General features: G+C 44.4%; 1 pseudogene; it reads right to left on the reverse strand.

The window, feature by feature from the left end:
- Window positions 1–4,613: 4,613 nt before the first annotated feature.
- Window positions 4,614–5,630, reverse strand: LOC144767832 (epidermal differentiation-specific protein pseudogene; annotated as a pseudogene).
- Window positions 5,631–17,396: the final 11,766 nt, after the last annotated feature.

The following is a 17,396-nucleotide window of genomic DNA, read 5'->3' on the forward strand; positions in this document are numbered from 1 at the left end:
ACCATCGCCCTCCGCCTGGGACGACTCCTGGTGGCCCCCCGCCCTGGGCACCACTCCCAAGCCAACAGACCACGCACGCAACCTGGACTCCTCCCTCTTGATGACCAGACAAGTCAACGCCGTCTCCTCATCATGCTTCAACACCCTACGCATGCTCCGCAAGATCTTCCGATGGATCCCGACCGAAACCAGGAAGACGGTCACCCAGGCACTCATCACCAGCCGACTGGACTACGGAAACACCCTCTACGCCGGAACCACAGCCAAGCTACAGAAAAGACTCCAACGCATCCAGAACGCCTCCGCCCGACTCATCCTGGACATCCCCCGATGCAGCCACATCTCCGGCCACCTGAGGGACCTGCACTGGCTCCCCGTCAACAAGAGGATAATGTTCAGGCTCTTCAACCACGCACACAAGTCTCTCCACGACCTGGGCCACAAGTACCTCAACGACCGCCTGACCTTCTACACGCCCACCCTCCAGCTATGTTCTACAAGCCTCGCCGCCGTACCACGCATCCGAAGAGCCACTGCCGGAGGTAGATCCTTCTCCTACCTGGCGGCCAAGACATGGAACTCCCTCCCCATCCATCTGCGGCTGACCCAGGACCATCTCGCCTTCAGGAGACAACTCAAGACCTGGCTGTTCGAGCAATAGCGGACCCCTTCCCCCAAGCGCCTTGAGACCCTGCCGGGTGAGTAGTGCGCTATACAAATGTTATGATTGATTGATTGATTGGGATGACTGGGCAAGCACAAATTTCTTTCAACCTGTGTTTCCCAGGTGTCAAGATAAAAATGCTGTCTCACTTTTGTGGGTGGGCCAAGTGTCCGTGACAGGGAAGGGCTTAATGCAGCACACACAGAAAAAGCAAAAGTCCTGAAAATTATTTCTCCTCATTGTGCCACATTAATGCCTGCTTTTGAAAGGCATTTTGGCTCTGCCTCCAATTTACAGATTCATGTAAATCTGGGGAATGCCCACAGTAAGACCCATTGCATGCCCCTTTGCTGCAGAAAATGGGCCATATTTACAAGGCAGCATCAAGCCAAGCAAAGTAGCTTAGCGTTGCCTTGTAAATAAAGATCAGGGCATGAGCCACCGGAGCATCGGAAAAAGTGATGCTCCAGTGGTGCAATGCCCTTGTAAATATACACCTAAGTGTGGGATGGGAATCCTTCGAGGCAAGCACCCAGTGAAAGCAACAGGAGCCTGAGGTTCACAAACCATTCATGCCCACACATCAGTGCCGTGATGTTGACCATGAAGGACTCAAAAGTGAATGCAAAGTTCATTAAAAGACCAGGCTTGAGCTGGAAGCAACTGAGATTTATTAGTCATAACAAAAATAATTAGACAAAGAACCAAACCCTGATCAGTGACTTGCCAAAAAGAATCCTTAATTACTACATGAGTTATCTCTCTTAGCTTTATCTTAATGGTAGGCTGATTACAAATTAGTGATTTCAGTTACTTGTCCAGTCTTAAAATGAGAACATAGAACCCCTAAATGTACCAGATTAGGATACAATATAACAACAACAAACATTAAAAAAGAAAAACAGATAAGGAACCTAAAATTCAGCACTGACAGTAGAGATGCACATAAATGTTTCTGAATGAATGGATGATGCAGTACATTAATGACGTCATTGAAGCCTGCACCTTCAGTTCACTCATCGCAACCTTGTCGTATAAATGTGTTTTTGGGGATTATCCAGTCAGCTGCATTTAGTTTATGTATTTACACAACACACCCATAAACATTTGAAACAAGATATCCTGTATTTGTTTTACTAATGTTCACGGCCTTGCCACACACAACAATACAGCAAAATGTTAACAACTTTGGTGTCTCAGCCATTGCATTTCATGAAGGTGTACATCATTTGCAAGACTTATGAACTGTTCCATCTGTTACAAAAGGCAAGTACATTTCATGAAGTGTAAATCATTTTCAAAACTTATACTGTTCCATCTAATAATAAAGACTAGTACGATTCATAAAGTATTAACCTTTTTTAAGAATTATGAATTTTTCCCTGTCTGAATAAAGGCGAGTTCAATTCATGAAGCATAAATCATTTTTAAGAATTATGAACTGTTCCATCTGTTATAAAAGGCAAGTACATTTCATGAAGTGTATATCATTTTCAAAACTTATACTGTTCCATCTAGTAATAAAGGCTAGTACGGTTCATGAAGTATTAAACTTTTTTAAGAATGTTAAACTTTTCCATGTCTTATTAAAGGCTAGTTCAAGTTATGAACTATAAATCATTTTAAAGAATTATGAATTGTTCAATGTCTTATTAAAGGCTAGTACAATTCATGAAGTGAAAATCATTTTGAAGACTTATCAACTGTTCCATCTGTTAAAAAAGGCAAGTACATTTCATGAAGTGTAAATCATTGTCAAAACTTATACTGTTCCATCTAATAATAAAGACTAGTACGATTCATAAAGTATTAACCTTTTTTAAGAATTATGAATTTTTCCCTGTCTGAATAAAGGCGAGTTCAATTCATGAAGCACAAATCATTTTTAAGAATTATGAACTGTTCCATCTGTTATAAAAGGCAAGTACATTTCATGAAGTGTATATCATTTTCAAAACTTATACTGTTCCATCTAGTAATAAAGGCTAGTACGGTTCATGAAGTATTAAACTTTTTAAAGAATGTTAAACTTTTCCATGTCTTATTAAAGGCTAGTTCAAGTTATGAAGTATAAATCAGTTTAAAGAATTATGAATTGTTCAATGTCTTATTAAAGGGTAGTACAATTCATGAAGTGAAAATGATTTTGAAGACTTATCAACTGTTCCATCTGTTATGAAAGGCAAGTACATTTCATGAAGTGTAAATCATTTTCAAAAGCTATGAACTGTTCCATCTGTTATGAAAGACTGCCACAATGCAGTAGGTCAGTCCTTGGTCTGTGCCCCCACACGTCTTTGTGACATTACCAAATAGAAAATGTATGGCCTCGCTCAGTCAGCCGTCATTGGGCCTACAGCTTCTGTACCTATTATTTCCTCTGAATGTCTCTTGGATGGAAATGTCTAAAGGTATATAGTGCCTGGGTGCTTAGAAGTAAAATCAGTAATAGAGCCAAGCTTGCTAACTACTCTGATGCATTTTGCCCACTCTACCGCCACACTACCCAGGGCACCTTAATTTAGTTAGGCATTTGTGTACTTTTTATTGCAGGATTGATTAGAACTCGATGATTGGGATATTGAAAGCACAAGCCATGTCTGTTTTACGTACACTTACTGCAACAGTGTTACTTTTCTCCCGCAGTGAAACAGCTTTGTGTCGACATGTGTTTGGTGCAAAGACTCTTGTTGGATAGTCATAATGCTACATTGTCTCATGTTCTGAAGAAACACATATTGCTGCAGCAGTGACACCTTGTGGACAGAGTATGACATTGGCAGGAAAAAGACAGAAACAGATACAGCAGGAAACCTCAGGGTCACACCCTTGAAGCCCTCCTATTCTCACCCAGACCATTCTTCACTATGTTCCCTCAAGAGCCCTTCGGTCTGCTGGGTCAAATTTGGCCACTGTTCCTCGCTTTAAAAAATCCAGAATGGGCGGCCGTTCCTTTTCGGTGATGGCGGCTACATTGTGGAATTCTTTGCCTGCCTCACTTCGTTGCATCCCTGATCTGCTCCAGTTCAGGAAACAATTAAAAACTCATCTATTCTCCTCTGGTTAGTCTTAGTATTATCTGGTCCTCTCTGTTGTGTTGTGTGTTCCATCTCCAAAAGCGCCGGGACGCCTCTTGGCTGCGGCATCTGTGCGCTATACAAAATAAAATAACATAACATAACATAACATAACTGCCAGTAAGTGACGTGTATCAGGATGGCATTTTCTAAGGACCTGAGGATAACAGCAGACATAATCCTTGCTAATCACAGTACAGGTTGGCTGAGGTTATACAGTGTACACGCACACATTGAAACTCAGCTACATCCGGCGGTACTGGTTCCCTGCTTCGAGGGGGCAGTGTGTACAACCAGTCCCCAAATCAATATGGCATTATTGGAGATTCTGGTAGGGAATTATAGCTTGTCTGTACTCTATATTTTAATGGCTTTTAATAAAAGTTGGGTTAGCGGATAGTACATTCTGTATCAGGCTGACGTCTGGGAGAATGGCATCTTTAAAGGAAAGGGTAATTCGCAGATTTCTCAATTTTGAGCAAAATGCAATCACAATCACCCAAAGAATAGCAAATCAATGTTGTCATGTGGCTACTAAGGAGAAAATGTGTGGCTCCCACTGGGATCAACTTAGAAGAAGGGTCCAGGGGTTTAACGAAGTTCTCCGCAGCCCCCGCTATGTGGGGGGCCCCCAGGGGTCCTTGTTTCGGAGGGGGTCCCTCAACTTCAAAAGCCATTGCATGCCTTGCATTGGTGTGGACTAAAAAATAGGTAAACGCTCAGGACAGTACCTAGGCTTTCACAAGCAGGCCACCAGGCTGGGCCTGAGCCTTCAGTGAGATCCCCTTGAGCCCAACATTAATGAATATTTGTGCAATCTAGGAGATGCCGGCCCCTTATCAAATTTTACAGGGGGGCTCCATCATTTTGAGCTACGCCACTGGCAGAGATTGCAGATCAATGCTGATTTCTGTGCCAGACTCACATCGGTATGTTCCAGTTTCGATATACGTTTTATTGGCCCGGGTGATTTTCAGCTCCACCGGCACTGAGATTCTGACCTCTTTGCACATGAAATTCATAATCACTTTTGTGCGTGGCGGAGCCTTCACCGGCAAGCTCAACTCTGATTTCATCTTCGTGGTGAAAGACTCAGACTCTCCTTTCTTCACTGTGAAGGTGTTGGACACCCCTGCCTCAATACCGACTATTACTTTCAAAGGAAAGGAGACACCAGCATTTAGTGTGGTCTCATTGCTGAATTCGAAGCTGTGGGAGCTGTATTTTTCAAACTCTTTGGTAGAAGTGGCCGTGAGCTGCTGCTCAATATCTGAGCTGTTGTTGTATGAATACTGGTCTATCTGAAGGTTTCTTTCACTCTCCACCTGTTTCTTGTCCCACAGAATTGTGGCTGTCACAGAGCATTGCCCGGGGCGCAGAGGATACACATATGAGACTTGGTCATTGAAACCGATATCAAAGTAATTTGGCAAATATTCACCAGCCCAGGCTACAATGCTCCTTCCACCTCTGTCTACATGCTCATACAGAACCCATACCCCACTCTGGACTCTGTGGGAGCTTATCTTGTCATTCATGTCTGCAAATACCATATTGGACTCCTGAGTCAGCACTAACGCCCGACCCCCCTCATTGGGATGCTCATAGACTGTGATCTTGGGATTGCTCAGGTCATCAGTGATCAGCTTGAGAGCAGATATCTGGCCCCACATGTCAATCATGGAAAGCCCTGAGTGTTCTCCCTCCTCGAAGACTCTGAGCCATCCGTAATAGTTGGGGTGCTCGTACAGGACCCAGGGCTGCCCGACAATCTTCATAGACATGATGCAGTCATTGAAGCTTTCATTCCTCAGATCTGGAACATCTGCGGTAAAAGTCCTTTGGAGTCCATCGAAATTAGGCCCTTGATAGACAGTGATTGAGTTCATGGCCATCAGCTGTTGAGGTTTTGATCTGATCCCTTATTTGACGCTGTAACAAAACAAAAGCCAGTCAGTGGAGGTAAAGCAGGGCTTTGTGCAAATTTGCAGTACTGCTATTCTCTTCTCTAAAGAAAGCTTTTATCACTATGAATGCTAGATGCTGCTGTGTGTTTTAAACAATGGTTTTCCAGAATAAGTGCTTCATTTCCCAATATTCGAGGGGCATCACAGACAAAGGAGTTTGCTGCTGCATTTCTTCAGGGTTCATTAACAGCGAAGATCAGAAGAAGCCAGACGGAACAGTGTGAAGAAGTCACTGGATGGACAAGTCACTGGATGGACCAGTCACTGGATGGACCTGTTTGCTTTTCCCTGTAACAGCAAAGATGCTGCCATCAACTTATAACATAATCACTGTATGTGTCAATAGCAGTTTCGTCAGCAGTAAATGTACTCTTGCAAATTACATAAAACAAAATCAGCTCAAATAATCATAAAATGTCAATAATGTCTCCTCTCTCACTCAGCACAGAAGTAAATGTGAAGTGACGCTGGAGCACCAACATGTTAAATTGTGTGTTAGTTGATAAAACTATGTGAGACGGAAAGGAAACACATATTGCATTATTATGAACTCAACCTCAGGTTGCAAAGTGGAATACAACAGCAATGTAAGGAAATCAGTTAGCAGATCAAAGGCACATTTTGAATAGAATCTAGTCAAAGCAGGGACAACACTTGATTTGAGTATGTTAGCCAGATGCTACCTGGTTTTCAATCTAACCAAAATTATTCTTTCAAAACTGTAGGGATGCCAAACATCACTGGCACCCAAGTGTCCCTTAAATGTGTACGGCCACCTGTGACTGGTGCAGTACTTATCTGCCATCCTTCTGACCACACCTATGTTTTTCTGTTCTGGAGATCAGTGGCATGGGGTCGTTGTGATGTGAACTCATTTATTTAAGGATAATGTTCTCAGCAGAGTGCTCATCTGGGGATGGAGTTTTAACCTACTTTGTTAACTTACATGAGAGACTACCATCCTCTCTGCTTGGCCATGCAGAAAATGTAGCCTATGACACATGACTGCTTTCATTGTGTTTTGGCTTTTTTCCTGTAAAACTAGTGGGCAGGATGCACAGTGGCTCTGCTTGTAAACCTGTGAAGTCTGTCATTATGCAAATGTCTCACTTATCTCAGAGTGCTAGATGTATATGTTCAGCATCAATGTATGACATTTGGTGTATTGAATGCCACATACCAGGATTCCCCATATGCATGCATTGACCCAAGATGGAGGGTTCTAGGTGAGAAGGAAAACATCCTTGCCACAGGTGCCCTTGAGGGTATAACCCTTAACTTCGTTCCCTATATAGATTAGTTTTTCAGCAGCATAGGTAATTCTAATCAAGAACTTGTTATCTGTAGTAGAAGGAGCAGGCGACGGTCGGGCACAGAAGGGTGCAGACGAGCTTGCCGTTGTACATCGGCGCCGGCATCTGATTTCAATGGGAACCTAGGTAGCACAGCTAGACTGCTGACCCCTGTTTGCCCCAGCAGGAAGTGAGCAAAATAGGCAACTCTCTCCGCAACAAACTGTACATACCGCTGCGGAACAGAGAGCAATTAGCGACGCACGTAAATATAGATAAGGAACACAACCAGTGCAGCGCAGTGCAGTGCAGGTGCACCAAAAAAACAGTTCTTCGACTACTACTAACGACCACGACTCGGACCAGTATTATGCCCTGACTCAGAAAATCCCAGGACCTTTTCGACTTAAAATACTTTTTCTATACTTTACGTTACTAAACCCCCTGAGGAAGCCCCAGGCCGAAAGGCCATGTAAGGGGGCGAAACACGTGTTGGCTGTTTCTCCACTCACTCTTAAGGGTAGAGTGATAGTTCTTTCCTAAATAATTCACACCACAAAAATCAGTGCGTGATTGGAATTCTTTCCTGCAAAGACTCATAAAATCATTCTTGCCCAGACAATCCTGTTGAGCTCTGTACTTATTAGGGGGTTAGGGGTTTCCCCCCTGTCAAGGGCAGGAATTAAACAAGCACATTTTTGCTCATCCTACGACGAGTAAGCGATCTGGACCTTCTACCCCTTATCTCCAAAAACCGCAGCCACATAAACAGTTCTTAAAACAAAAAAAAGCCTTTCAATAAGCCAAGGGTTAAAAATCCTTGCCTGAGAACGAATTGAATTGAATTGAACTAATACGTTCATATCGAGGCCGGCGTCTGATTTAAATGGGACTTTGGAAGCACAGCTAGACTGCTGACCCCTGTAGACCCCAGCAGGAAGTGAGTAAAATAGACAACTCTCTCTCTACAACAAAGAGTAAAGACCATGGTGGATTGGAGAGAACTTAGCGATGCACGTAAAAATAGATAAGGAACACTATCAGTGTAGTGCAGGTGCAAACAAATAAACAGTTCTTAAAACATAGAAAAGCCCTTCAACAAGACAAGGTTTAAAAATACTTGCCTAAGTACTAATAAGTCTTGAGGCCTATTTGATGATCAAGACTCACAGAACATCCATGTATAACAAAGGTTTAGTGAAGATCCTGTATTTACTTCAACATCACTTATGGGGAATGGCATACAGGCAGATGCTTCTTGCTGTGTTACCACTTGTGCATTGAGCAACAAAGCCAGGGTTATCAGATGAATACAGAAGGGCCTTCAAGGGCATTTGCCCACACTGGCACTTCCTGGCAATACTTTTTCCATAGTTTTGTTGGGGATCTATCTTCTGACGTCTATAAATGTAAGGGTAATATTTAATATGATTCTATTTAAACCCGGTCTAACAAATATCCCTGGAAAGTCAAACTGTTCATTCAACACTTGGTACACCTCTTTAGCTCACATTCAGAAGAAATATTTAAAAATGGAACACAGTTCTTGTGAAATTTGTGTGCATCTTTTGACCTGCACTTAACATAGATACAAAAGTCCCCTATTTCCATAATTCTCAGACTTTTGGACAGGAGGAAAGAGTGAATGTGCAACTGCCGAAATTCTAGTGTTATTTATGATAGAGCAGAGAAAAAGTGCATCACTCCTATGGCTAGCTAACTTCCATCCTAGAATTCTCCCAATTTTAGAAGCTGATTTACTGAACATCTCTCCAACAAAGTAACGTTTGAGGCCTTTGAGAATGGTGCTGTGGATTGAGGGGATACAGGTCATAGACACTCTCCAACTCAGGCTATACCCGTTGCTGACCCTGTTCAGAAAGGATCTCAAGACCAGGCTCTTTGACTGAATCACAGCACCCATCAGGACCTGCAGTCCCCCCACCCCCCAGTGTCTTAAGACCACCATGGATAAGTACCCGCACTTAGCAGATACAGATTGGTGGATTGATCGATTGTTTGACAGAAGAGAAACACCTAGCAAAATGTAAATGTAAATTGATACTTGTATAGCGCACTACTCACCCGCAAGGGTCTCAAGGCGCTTGTACGAATACCGCTGTGGAACCCATCCTGGCTTTCCCTGTGAGGTGTCCACTCCTGGGCACCCCCAAGGTGGAGGCCAGGCATCCTTAGCGTTGTGGGGGCCGTTGTGGAGATTAAGTAAGCTATTGCCCAGAGTTGCAGAGTGGGACTCCATGATTGGAATAGGCTCCGAGGTGAAAATGTTCAGGTCCGTGGAATTTTGAGCCCAAGACCCACCGAGGTGGGGAATTGAACCCTGGTCCCGTGCTAGACCTCTGCATCAGGGTCTGTCACTCTAACCATTGAGCCATTGTTTATGATTAATGGATGAAATGTGAACAACATGTTTTCTGAATGTAATCCAATCTATGAATTTTGAGAACATTGATTATATATAGGCCTGAGGAAACAATTGAAAGATCTTAAAACTTGTGATGGATAAAGCAATGATGTCATGCTTTTGGTTTAGAGACTTCACCGAAGGCAGATTTTGGTAGTCAAGAATAAGAGAAAGAACTGAACCATGTTTTCCTACATTTTTTAATTCTTTGGATAAATTATCTTTTATTTGTACATCTATTACAGTGTCCATCAAAATAAATATTATTGGACTAATGCCTTGAATATTTGGCAAACAACTGTAGACAGTCTGACAGCAGAATGGTTTAGAAACAAGGGGCCAGATGTACTACCCACCAATTTGCGATTCGCAAATTGCGTCGCATTTGTGACTCGCAATTTGCGACTCTCAAATAGGGATGTATAACTGTGTCTCAGACACTGTTAGCAATTTCCTAATGGAGTCGCAAATTGCATTTGTACACGTCATTACCCTTTTTTGTGGTCACAAACAGGAGTTTCTCCCATTTGCGGCCGCAAAAAGGGTCGCACATCTGGCACTTATGTCTAACAGTTATTACTACGGAATCTAACTGACACTGCTGATTCTGATTCTAAAATATTTCTGCTTATTCTGCCTTTAATTTGTGCACATCAGTTATCATGGCCAAGATCTTTGTCTCTTTTTCATGGACTGAATGTATATGATGTTCTGCCTTATATGTTACATTTTCATCTATCCTTCGTATTGCCTCTTTGTTTGTTGTTCTGCTAACACAAACATTAAAAATTAAGTCCGACAGCAGTAAAAAGCAACAAAAGTACAAGAAGTGACGTTCACCAGAGGCGGTCTCTTTCCATAAGCCGGGTTTCCACTGCCTACCACCATGGTTCACATCTATCAATTTTTCAAAGTTCTGTATGAATACCTTTGGAACCTGGAACACAGTTAACATGCCCATGCCTGCTATCATGTGGTCTGACCCGCACCTTGAGGTACATTCCATGTAAGATTTTAGGGTTATCCTGATCTAACACACTGGAAACGATATGGTTGGGAGGAAAGATGCTGCAACTGGAAGCGCAGCTTCATATCCTTCAGCTTACACAGCACTTCCACCAGTTGTGTCCCAATAACACAGACCCTGGAGCAGAGCTAGATAATGGGGTAAAGTCCGGAACCAACTCACCCAGTGCCTTCTGGGTACAGTAGGGCTAGGCACCTGTCCCAGCATGTATGGATGTGAACAGAACTGCAGTGTAAGCACAAACACAATCCATTTCCAATGGTTAGTTCATCAACTTTGTGAAGTAAAGCTTGGCACCTGGTAAGCTGCCCACACATGCAAAAACAAATCAGTGAACCATGCCACTGAAACATAACATAAATGAACCATCCAGTGGCGATCCACTAAAGAGTGGAGTCGCCGCAGTGCACCAACCTCCTCTCAATGGAGGTCTGAAAGATTCCACAATGCTTCCTCTCAAGGCTCTCAAGAGTATGTCCTCTTGTGAAACTTAAGCAGGCAACATGGACACCAGAGGCCTTTCATTTCATATGCCTCCCATGCATTTGCTTCCTCATAAGAAACCTATGACATAATGAAGTGAATACAATACTTTGAAGTATTTATTTCCTGTTCAAGAACATAGCGTCTCCATCAAAAGGGGTCAGAGACCTACTGCAAAGTCTGGAATGCCACGGTGACATAAAGGCATTCCATGACATAGCTGCATTCTGTAGCATGCATCGACACACATACGAAACAAAGCTATCACACTCACCTCTCCACAAATTGTTTTCCCAAACACCTAGGTGGCTTCCAGTGGACTCCTGCTGGCTCTTAACTCACTCTCACACTAGGCAGGAATTATGAATGGATCTACAAAGAGAAGAGAGACAAAGTAGACAAAATAACATTTTATTGTAAGTTAATTGAAGCTGAATTGGTGAAAGCAAAAGTCCCACAGCAGTAGCCACCAGGTCTTGCTACCATTGTGGAATATTCTTGAGGGAACCACTAAAATATCTACTTGAGACTAGTGTACCTTTAGTGCTGCAGAAATAACTATGATGAGAGAACTGGTCATATCAAATAGGCACAGTGTGACAAGCAGGCAACACCTGGCCTAGAGTGCTACGTGGGTGTGTTAAAGAAAAAACCCTGATGATGAGAGTGAGATCCATATCTGAAAAGAGAAGCAAACTCACAACAACCTCCTAAGGTGCCATTATTGGGAAATGAAGAGGCCATGACTTACTTAAAGATGATGAGAATCATGCTGCCCTTTATCCCCATTCAGTGAACTAGACTCACCCACCACTGAGGCCTCCCCTGAAGAAGGTGTGAATAATTTCCTTAAAGCCACCTATGAAACTGATGGAGCAGTAGAGATCCTTCCTGCTATGTTACACCACAGAAAAAAAATAACATAAAAACTGACCTCAAGCATGAAAAAACAAGAGACGCCTTCTTCAACTTCATCAACACATTCCATGTGATACCGCATAGAGATAGGCATAGAGACAGGCTGAATGGATTATAGCATTTAAAATGTGTGGTACTTGTATAGTGCACGAATCACCCATGGTCATCTAGGCGCTTGTACGAATACCGCTGAGGAACCCTTCCTGGCTTTCCCTGTGAAGTGCCCACTCCTGGGCACCCCCAAGGTGAAGCCAGGCATCCTAGGGTTGTTGGGGCCATTGTGGAGATTAAGCAAGCTATTGCCCAGAGTTGCAGAGTGGACCCCATGATTAGAATAGGCACCGAGGCGAGAATTATCAGGTCCGAGGAAGTTGAGCCCTGGACCCGTCAAGGCAGGAATTGAACCCTGGTCCACTCTTACTTTTATACTTTTATTTGATTTGTTAAAATCATAAAAGGGTGGAACATAGCTCCATGTGGTAAACAATAGCATATAAAGTAAAACGTGACGCATGTGCTGGGTAACATTGCACAAATGTACGTGAAGAGTCAAAACAGGAAAAGCACATTTTATATGCACATGATCATCCAGACAGACCCTTGCTTCCCCATTATTGCACAGGCTACATTGGCTCCCCATAAAGCAAAGGGTGGAATTCAAAAGCCTGTGCATCGCCCATAAGGCAATTTATTGGCAGGCACCTGGCACCTGCCTATATAAAAGAGAGGCTTGAAGTTTACAATCCCAAGCGAGCCTTAAGATCCTCCAACTCCCAACTGCTAGCATGTCCGCGCTTTAAATTGGCAACTAAAGGCGGGAGATCCTTTTCAATCCAAGCACCTCAAATGTGGAATAAGCTACCTGAGGCCCTTCGCAAAGAAACGAATCTCCTCCTTTTTAGAAAATCTTTGAAGACACTCCTTTTCAGAGATGCCTTTGGGTCCCTATGAGTGAGGCCGACAATTTTTCCCTGTTGATTTCCTTTCTGTTGTTGTATCTGTTAGAAGCGCCTTGAGACCTGACGGTGATTTGGCACGATATAAAACCCAGTTAACAATAACAATAACAATAACAATGATTAAAAACAGGAAGGGCTCTTTAAAGAGGTGAGACATGCCCCCGTGTGCTGGACAGGATTACGCAGGTGTACATGCGAAGTGAAAACCAGTTTTAAAAAGGGGAAGGATGGCCCTCACATTAGAAGATTGGGGTCGTCAAACGACTGTTGTAACAAGGATGCAGCACGCGATAGAAGTAATGCTTGATTAAGTGTGTCTGTCCCCCCCCCCGTCTCAAATAGAGTGCTTGAAGTGACTTAGAATAAAAGGGAAGAGGGAGAAGGGGCTGCAAGGAGCATCAAGAAAGATCTGGGTCTGGCTGTAATATGTCCGTGTGTCCCAGTTCCGGTTTTGCAGTTGCCTTTTTTTTCAAGCTCTTGAGCTGCAAATGTCAGGAATTTAATCATTTTGCAGGAAAGTTGGATCGAAGACCCACTGAGGCATTTTATCACAGCCTCTCTGCAGGTCCTGACTTGTGTTTCTCTTAAGATGGGCCTCAGGATGGTCTTCCTTAAATTGTTAGTGGACCCTCTGAAGGAATATGTGAACTACATTTGAACAGATGTAAAACATCTCCCAATAGTTGGCCACTGGAGTTACCAGAGTGACTGCAGAATGTATTGAGAACACCTAATACAGTGTGAAGAAGAATAAAAATAAAAATACGAAGCACAAAGACATCCCTCTGTACTCATGTATGTTTATTCTGGACAGTGGGTTGCTGAGGAGTCACATTAATGTATCTCCCAATGGCTGGTGGTGGTTGCTCATTTAGGCAAATGATAAAAGGATTGCAATGAGCCTGGACACCCATACCACCATGGATCTGCCAGCAGCATACACCCTGCTGGAGCTCAAAGATAGTCCATGTTGATCCTCATGCCATAGACATAGAGGAAGGACACCTATGAAGGGGCACCCTACAAAATGGAATCCACAGAACAAGAGGGCACTCACAGATACTGAGGGCAATGCGCTTGGTCAGTGGAAATACTGGCAGTCAGAGACATTTACAAGAGCCTTACAAAAGTTGCAAGACAGCGATCCTCCAATCTGCTTCACGCCCTGCACTGCTCTCCCCACACAGGGCCACATTTGGAAGCAGAGTTCACACACAGGGATTCACAAACCCTCTCTGAAGCGATGAGTGACCCACTGATGCATGCAGGCAACAGCAGGCACTTTGAAAATGTCATAAAAGGGCATCTCTAAGCCACTCCATTCACACGTGATGTCTTTGGGGCTCTGGACTGTCCACACATCCTCCATAGCACACCCAGGGGCAGGGTGTGTGTATTCTGCAAGAGGAGTGGGATACACTCTTACATGTGCAGGGGACCAGTGATGCTGAATTAACATTTAATCCCTGCTCTGTATGCTGTCCTAGGTCTGTCCATGACAGCATGATCCCCCCAGAGCTCCACCCCCAATATCACGAGGACCCCCCTTCACCGAGGATAAGCCACACAGGGGAGTTAACACACATGTGCTCACAAAGCTGAACGTTTGCAGAGAAACCCAAGATGTGTTTAAAAGATGACACTAAATAGCACCAAAGTGACGCCTCATGTGTCACCTGCAGCCAGAACATGTGTTGAAACACCTGGCTGACTGTGTGGGATTAACACACATGCACACAGACAAGCACAGAGTACACAGGACACTCGACCACAGCCACACTCCCAAGATCAAGTGAGAATTCAATAACAGATAGTGATGAAAGGGAGTAGATGTTGGTGTGTAGCTGCAAAGTCGTCCTGTCCCTGTACTGTGACCCTCTTACACGTGACTTTGGATGCCCGATACCTGGATCCCCCCTCAGTGACTCATTGCATGTGTTTTGCTGCACAGCAGCCGGGCGTGCTGCGCATCCGTCGCCTGTGTCAGCTGCATGTGTCGTGCTCGCTGCTATGCCTGCTGTCTCACAACAGGCGACATGTTACAGATGGGGTGGACAGATCCCGCCCATGGGCGCAGCCTCCCTTCTGGAGTTCATTTGTGATTTTGTGTGACAGTGTTTGAGTATGTGCGTGTGTGTGTGCCTCTATGTGTGCGCGCGTGTGCGTGTGTGTAAGAGTGCCGACGCGCGCCCAGAGGCTGCGAATCACGAAAGCAATGACTATTGTAATCCATTTGCACTCCAACTTCCCTGTAAACATCTCCCTCTGAGAATATCACAGTGAATCAACCTGCAGTCAGACATGCGCAGTACTCACCAGCAGACGTCAGCCTCTTGCACCCCTCGCATGCTTCTGTTTGGCACCCGATTTATATACAACTGGCTCAAGCCCCCTCTGTGCCCCCCCACCCCCACCCCAGTTCCTGGGAAATACACTCCCTCTGCCGTCATCCCACCCGTACAGTGATTAGCAGTTCTCTAGAAATGCCTGGAAACAAGTTTATTTACTTGAAACTAGATTCTGACACCCGCAGGCACACTTCAGACATTCCATCATTTGTTGAATGCAGTTAAAGGGTTGCTGGTTTCAGATAGATGTGTCTCAGAAGGAACTGGTTGGGCCACACCTTTCAGCTGTAACTACACAGGTTCTATGCTGACTGCTGTTGCATGCATGTATGTATGGATGTATGTCTGCATGCATGCATGTATGTATGTATGCATGTATGTCTGCATGCATGCATGTATGTATGTATGCATGTATGTCTGTATGAATGCATGTACATTTTAGTATTTCTAAAGCGAGAACCTAGCTGCCTTGCACCTGAGCACTGTGGAGGGGACACGCGCCAGTGGCGATGCATAGGGGAGTTTGAAATCAATATTACGTGGAACTTTTAAGCTGGGCAGACACACAGAGGTGGATTCAGAATTTGGCAGATGACGGCCACTGGTCACAATGCATCAGATGTTTGTGCCACACTATTTAGACTTCATTCTAATGGGGAGGCCGGGACTTACAGTGGTTTTAGGTGGATGTGCAACACAGAGGCAAAGCGTAGCCAGTAAGGTTAGGATGGTGTGAACCTGAGATTTCCCATCGAGCAATGAGGTCATCCCAAATAACCAGGACAGGGCAGCCCGTGGCCACATGACGGTGGTATGGAGAGGGTTAGGGGCATTTATTTCTTGTTATTTGGCAAAGCAAAGCCATTCACCCTAGGGCCTCAGTGTGACAGTGTGAACAGTGTTATTCACTTGACTCCAGTTTGCTCTCTCAGTAATGTAGGGCAGAGATGCCTGGGAGACAGGAGAGCAGGCTAACATATTTTTATTTATTTTAATTTTATATTCTTATATAGCGCCTGAATAGACCCCCGAAGGGGTATCTCCACGCTTTTGCCAGGGAAGAATTAAACTCATGCTAATCCATGGTCAGAGGAAACAGTTGGGCTATGATCATGGGTTTAGATGTTCATAAATAAGTGAGTTTTAAGGGATTTTCGGAAGGCTAGGTGATTAGTGATTTGTCTCAATGTATGGGGCAGTGAGTTCCAGAGAACAGGTCCAGTGTGGGCCAGGGCACGGCCTCCCTGTCTCCATTTTTTAATTCTGGGTACATGTATTAGCTGTTGATTGCTGGAGCGTAGGGATCGTCCGGAAACATAAGGTGAGAAGGCTTTCGTCAGATACTTGGGACCAATACCTGACAGACATTTGTGGATGGTACATAGGATTTTAAACTTAATGAATTGCCGCATTGGGAGCCAGTGGAGTTTAGTCAGCAAAGGGCGGGAGGGAGTACTAGGTGGTACGTTAAGGACAAGCCTCGCTGCGGTGTTTTGGACTATTTGCAATTTGTTTATCTGTTCTTCATTAGCTGATAAAAGAAGACCGTTGCAATAGTCCAATCTGCTGTTGACTAACGCCTGGACCAGTGTCTTCCTGTGACTGTCAGGTAGGTATGGAAAAAGCCTTCTCAGCAATCCAATGGCACGAAAACAGGTGCTAGCCACTTGGTTGACATATTCTTTCAATGTTAGTGCTTGATCGATTAGCACCCCCAAGTTTTTGACAGTCAGTTTAGGACTGGGAACAGGTCCCAATTCCAAGGGCCACCACTCGGGGGACCATAGTGTCACTGCCTCCCCAAACAGCATTACTTCCGTTTTTCCTACGTTACACTGTAAACAGTTCTTGGCCATCCACTCAGACACTGCCCTCATTCCATCTGCAAATGATTTTATTAGTGCAGGCGTGAAGGTTTTAAAAGGGAACAGAAGTTGGGTGTCGTCGGCATATGATACCGAGGTGAACCCAAAGGATCTCACTAAGTCAGCCGAGGGGGCCTCATACACATTAAATAATGTGGGGCTTAGGCATGAGCCCTGTGGCACTCCCCTGGTGAGTTCCCTAGAGATGGATTTATGAGAGCCCAATCTGACTTCTTGAGAGCGGCCCGAGAGAAAGCTCTCCATCCAGGACAGAGCCACACCCCCTAATCCCACATCCCTCAGACGACCGAGAAGTACCTCATGTGACACCGTATCGAAGGCAGCGGATAAATCCAGCAGCACCAGAATCA

This window comes from Lissotriton helveticus, chromosome 7 (genome assembly GCF_964261635.1).
Source record: "Lissotriton helveticus chromosome 7, aLisHel1.1, whole genome shotgun sequence".
Taxonomy (NCBI): Eukaryota; Metazoa; Chordata; class Amphibia; order Caudata; family Salamandridae; genus Lissotriton; species Lissotriton helveticus.